The sequence below is a fragment of the Artemia franciscana genome, chromosome 11, assembly GCF_032884065.1.
Source record: "Artemia franciscana chromosome 11, ASM3288406v1, whole genome shotgun sequence".
In the NCBI taxonomy this organism is placed as follows: domain Eukaryota; kingdom Metazoa; phylum Arthropoda; class Branchiopoda; order Anostraca; family Artemiidae; genus Artemia; species Artemia franciscana.
Window position 1 is genome coordinate 32,702,881 of NC_088873.1, and position 6,000 is coordinate 32,708,880.

Consider the following 6,000-nt stretch of genomic DNA (forward strand, 5'->3'; position numbering starts at 1 on the left):
TCAAAAATAATAAATTTTCAAAAAAATTATGACAGCTCATATAACTGACTTACCAATAAAGCAAATATACCACTTGATGCATTTTTATGTTCTTTACAAAATTTCAAAAGAAGTGGAAGTATTGAGTGGAGTGCCCCAGGGAACCATCTTGGGACCAACTTATTCAACATTTATATTAATAATGCACCAAGCACAGTCAAAAATAAATTAAGTCTTTAAGATGATGACTCTAAACTCATTGGACCTGTCAATACACCCAATAAGAGAGCCTCAATGCAGAATGACCTAAGGGTAATTTCCCAGTGGGCAACTTTGTGGAGGCTTGAATTCAATGTAAATAAATGTTGAACAATCCACTTTGGAAAGAAAAATGAGAAATGCCCTTATCATATGTTAGGGATGGATAGATCAAGACAGACTATTATCTTGTCTGAAGTAGAGGGAGACTTGGGGGTCATAGTCAATAAAGAATTAAAATTCACTATGCACACACAGACTGCTGTAGCCAAAGCACTCCAAACCCTTGGCATTATAAAAAGAACAATCACTAGTAGGTCACCTATGGTGATGACTAAATTATATAAGGCATTGGTCAGGCCTAATTTTTAGTTTGGCATGTGTGTTAGTTTGGCATGTGTGTTGCTAGCCCCCTCAACAGAGGTGACCAGCAGAAGTTAGAAGCAGTTCAGAGACAGGCTACAAAAGCAATTGAGGGGTGCAAATACTTAAATTACTCATCCTACCTGAAGAAACTGAAACTCCCCACTCTTGTCTACAGACATAAAAGGGGTGATATTATTATGATGCATAAGCTCCTGAATTCTAACTCTCCATTAAATAAACCATTTCAACTTGACTGGTCTGCCAGAACTAGGGGGCATAGGCTAGTTGGAAACTATATCAAAAGAGAGCTGCCACTAGACTATGCAATAACTCCTTCACTAACAGAATAGTGAGTTTGTGGAATTTGCTCACTGAAGAAGTGGTCACTACCCCCAGTACTGCTGCCTTTAAAAAAGCTGTTGATGGAGAATGGTCATCAAAGCTGTTGGGAACAGAGTGGGATGCCATTGAGAGGTCCAACGATCATCATCACTAACCAGCAATTCTACAGGATTTAATTGTTATTTTGCTGGACAAGGTGGATTTAAGGTAATTTAAAGTAATAATAATCACTTCTACTATGAATTCAAATTTAAGCACTTTTTAAGCTCTAAAAATGACATATTTTCAATTAAAGTATAAGTTATCCATTGTTTCTGACAAAATAATACTATGTTTTCTCTGTGCTGTTCTTGACAAAATAATACTACATTTTCTCAGTGCTAAAATTATTTATAATAAGGTTAGTTTAGGTTAGATTAAAAAGTGCTTAAATTTGAAATTAAGGTAGAAGCAATAAAGAGCATAAAAAAAGGCATCAAGTGATATTGTTCACTTTATTGGTAAGCCAGTTATATGAACTACTATAATTTTACCCTGATCTTATCCAATCTTTGTGTTAAAACTCCCAGCATTCAGTTTTATTGAGCAATGGTGAAGTGTTGGATAGATATTTTTTAACAATGTCAACAGTTTTGAACTTGGTTATGAAACGCCAAAACATTTCATGCCTTTAGGCTCCTTTTGTTTATATGCCTTTTGTGCCTTTATTATTGTGCCATTATTTCATGCCTTTTGTTTATAAATAGTAATGCATTATCAAAGTAGTTTGTTAAAAGTAAAACATTAAAACTAAAATTAAAAAAATCAAACACAATTTTTAATTCAACTTTTTAGTCTAATTTTGAATACCAAAAACCAATATATTTGACACCTTTATACTTCATAACTGTAAAAAATTAAATCTTTTTCAAAGAGACAACTTGATAAATACAATCACTCCTGGAAAAAAATGACAATAAAAAACAAAATAAAAATGTATCCATTTAGAGGGAAATTTAAGCACTTTTTAAGCTCTAAAAATGACATATTTTCAATTAAAGTATGAGTTACCCATGTTTCTGACAAAATAATACTACATTTTCTCAGTGCTAAAATTATTTATAATAAGGTTAGTTTAGGTTGGATTAAAAAGTGCTTAAATTTGAATTTAAGGTAGAAGCAATAAAGAGCATAAAAAAAGGCATCAAGTGATATTGTTCACTTTATTGGTAAGCCAGTTATATGAACTACTATAATTTTACCCTGATCTTATACAATCTTTGTGTTATAAAACTATAACCTTTAAAAATATATCTAATGCTCAAATGAGGCAAGAATAAAAGCGTTTTAAGATTTATACCTTTGCTCAATCCTGATTTAGGCCAAAAATGTTTTAATATTTTGTCAGAATTTTTTCAATGTAGGAAATACTCTTGATATGGCTTGAAATTCCACCAAAATAACAGGAAACACCTAGCCTACATTTCCAAAAACTAGAGACAATGACAGAACAACTTAAGATCAAAAATTAGGGTCTAAGATAAAATTTTCTTTGCAGAACTTAGAAAGGCCATGTGTCAATCTTCTAAACTCAAAAAAATGGATAGAAAGTAAACATAGTAGCTTGTCACTGCCCAGGCATGAAGCAAGGATTTTGATTTTCAAGAGATGATATAAAAAATGTTCTGATAAATGTGGACACATAAGCAAAATTGACTAAAGACATAAACAAATTACTAAACAAGATAACAAGAAGCCCCTTAACCAAACCTTTACCTATGAGAGATTTGATTAGGTTTGGATCAGCCCTTTTCACCAGATGCTCTGACAGTGAAACTATGGATCTATGCACAAATCTTAGTTAAAACACGCCTTACCATATAGATCTTTAGAAATACAAAATATAACAGCTTACCTTTTTAATATGGTTGCTGAAACGGTCCCACGCAGCTTCAGAAAAGGCCTAATTTTTAAATCCCTTTATTTTGAAAACAGCATATGATTTAATACTTTTGAAATATGCCAGAAAGGAGCGCTATCTGTTAAGGCCGTGATTAATTGAACTTGAAAACATTGAGCTTCAAAATTGAAGTAGGGTTAGCCTTCTGTCTTTTAATTCTCTAAAGACCGTCGATTGTCAAAACTTCAAATAGCACCAATTATCAAGTCTTGTGAAAGGTTTTGATTGACCGCTTCCTTTGGTGAGATGCTTCAGCTGAGAAATAGTAATATATTTGGCTGCGTCTTGCAAAACTTGGTTACCGACCAAGGGAGAAGAGAAAATGAGCAAAAGAGCACTATCATTCTCAAGTACAAAATACCCATGTATATGCAACTGAGAAAGAGTCAGACTTTAGCGTGAAGAGCGGGGCGTTGATGAGGAAGCAGCCCCTTTCATATATGAAGAAATTTCTGTTCGTTTCATGTTTTAATGTCACTCCTTACTTTAAGTTCAAAAACACTTGTTTTTATTCAATTTAATTTCTGAACGTTTTTTAATCAATGAATGTTTTGATTTATGCTCTCCACAGATGAATAATTAAAACAAAATTAGCATATTTTTTTTTTTTTAGCTAAATGGCTTCCTCATAGTTTTGATCGAACGATTTTGAGAAAAAAAGGAGCGGGGAAGGAGGTCTAGCTGCCCTCCGATTATTTGGCTACCTAAAAAGGCAACTAGAACTTTTAATTTTTTACGAATTTTTTTAGTAGTAAAAATAAATTTTATTAGTTAAAGATATACGTAACTTACAAATTAGCTTACGTAAGGAACTTCTGTATTCTCATATTTTTATTACATACTAGCTGTTGTGGTGGCGCTTCGCGCCACCCCAACACCTAGTTGGTGGGGACGCTTTGCGCCCCCCCAAGCCCCCCCCCGTGCGCGTAAGTCGTTACGCGCCATATTAGTTACGCGCCATTGTAGTTGTGTCCCTGTGTCCCACCTGTGAATATATATAAAAGAGAAAAGATTTCTCTTTTCGTTATAGATATATATATATGTTTTTAACTACGTAAAACTTGCGAATATACAACATTCTTCGATGTCCCATTGTCTGTGCATATAAATAGATTGTCTAGGTTTACCGACTGTTGAACATGCAACATAAAATTGTCCATGGGAAAAACAATCCGTATTCAGATCTATACCTCATTATTCTAATGATTGCCCTTTAGCTTTGATGATGGTGATTGCTAATCGAACATTCCCTGTGTCCCGGTCGTCATTTGTTTCCCAGTATCCCAGTCTGTAATTTCTCTTTGAGCGTCCCGTTCGTCATTTACATTCCCTGTGTCCCGGTTGTCATTTGTGTCCCGGTGTCCCGGTCTGTATTTTATCTTTGAGTGTCCCGGTCGTCATTTATATCTCCCGGTCGTTATTTGTGTCCCAGTGTCCCAGTCTGTAATTTCTCTTTGAGTGTCCCGGTCGTCATTTATATTCCCTGTGTCCCGGCTTTTAGTTTTCTTTTTCTCCTTTATTTTTCAGTTTTTTCCTTTTTTAAGTTTTTTTTTCTTTTTCAGTTTTTAGTTTTTTTAGTTTTTAGTTTTTTTTTCTTTTTCAGTTTTTAGTTTTTTTAGTTTTTAGTTTTTTTCTTTTAAAGTTTTTTTGCAGTTTTTACCTTTTTTTTAGTTTTTTTTCTTTTTTAGTTTTTAGTTTTTTACCTTTTTTAGTTTTTTTCTTCTTTTGTATTAATGCTAAGGCCAAGGTTCAAACCTGGAGCCTCTCGGACCTAGAACCTGAAACATAACGCTTTACCAGCTCAGCTACTTCGGCTTGAATACATTCGTTTTGAGCAGCTTCCTCGGGTGTTGCCATTGTAGGTTCTTCAGTCATTTTACAATTAGAAATTTCTCTTTCAACGATCTTCTTACAATTACAAATTTGTCTTTGAACGATATTCTTAAATACCTGTGTCCTGGTCGTCATTTATACTCCCTGTGCCCCGGTCGTCATTTGTGTTCCGGTATCCCAGTCTGTAATTTCTCTTTGAGTGTCCCGGTCGTCATTTATATTCTCTCTGTCCCGGTCGTCATTTGTGTCGCGGTCTGTAATTTCTCTTTGAGGGTTTTTCTTTTTAGTGTTTTTTAGTTTTTTACCTTTTTTCTTTTTTCAGTTTTCTTTTTCTTATTTATTTTTTAGCGTCACTATGAAATACATACCGCCGAACCTTTGTTTTTTTAACTAAAATCTGGTAGGCATTGATGACCTTATTCAAGTCAAACTCCCAAACCCAATCATCATGGCTATCATTTTCAGTTTTGATATATTTTGACTCTCGCTGTCCAGGTGGATTTTCATCTAACTGCGCGGTTTTGCGTTCTTTAGCCGCAAGCCTGTTTTCTTGCTGTTATTTTGATTCTTCGGCACGCTTTCTTTTCTTACTTTCTCTATCAGCCGCAAGTTTTTTGGCATAGACTCTTTGAGCAGCTTCCTCGGCTGTTGCCATTGTAGGTTCTTCAGTCATTTTATAATTAAACATTTTTCTGTCCACGATCTTCTTACAATTAAAAATTTGTCTTTGAACGATTTTCTTAAATACTTTTAATGACGTCATCGTCATAACAAACATGACGACAACTGACTTCATGACGACATGATGACATGACGTCACTGGACAGACCCACAGACAAACAATTTATTTATATATATATAGATATAGATATGAGGGAATTCACCCCCTCGTCAGTACCTCGCTCTTCACGCTAAAGCTAAAATTTTGTCCCGATTTCTTAAGAATGACCCCTGAATCACAAAAGCCGTAGAATAAATAGTTGAAATTTCTAAAAATACTTTAGCGTAGAGAGCGAGGTATTAAGAGGAGGTGAGCCCCTCATATGCGTAATAATTTCTGTTCCTTTTAAGTTTTAATGCTGCTCCTTACTTTCAGTTGAAAAAACTTTGTCATATTTATTTTTTCATTGTTTTTTTAAATAATGCTAGAAAATCCTGCGCTCCCTTCATGGAAATTTTCTTCCCCCATGACAAGTTTCTCCATGAGAAGTTCCACCAGCATATCCCTCTCTTCTCAACCCCTGCCCCTAACCAAATCAAAACACCCCTGAAAACGTCAGTAC

The 6,000-nt window shown here is 34.6% G+C and overlaps 1 protein-coding gene across 2 annotated transcripts in view; it reads right to left on the reverse strand.

The window, feature by feature from the left end:
* LOC136033108 (2',5'-phosphodiesterase 12-like) overlaps positions 1-2,962 on the reverse strand; it is a 35,718-nt gene extending 32,756 nt beyond the window's left edge. Inside the window, exon 1 of one of the 2 annotated variants that reach the window (XM_065713730.1) lies at positions 2,840-2,962. The gene's annotated coding sequence lies outside the window, so the exon portion shown is untranslated. The remainder of the gene's footprint in view (positions 1-2,839) is intronic. The other variant, XM_065713731.1, reaches the window with a different exon arrangement.
* Between the last annotated feature and the right edge of the window lie 3,038 nt (positions 2,963-6,000).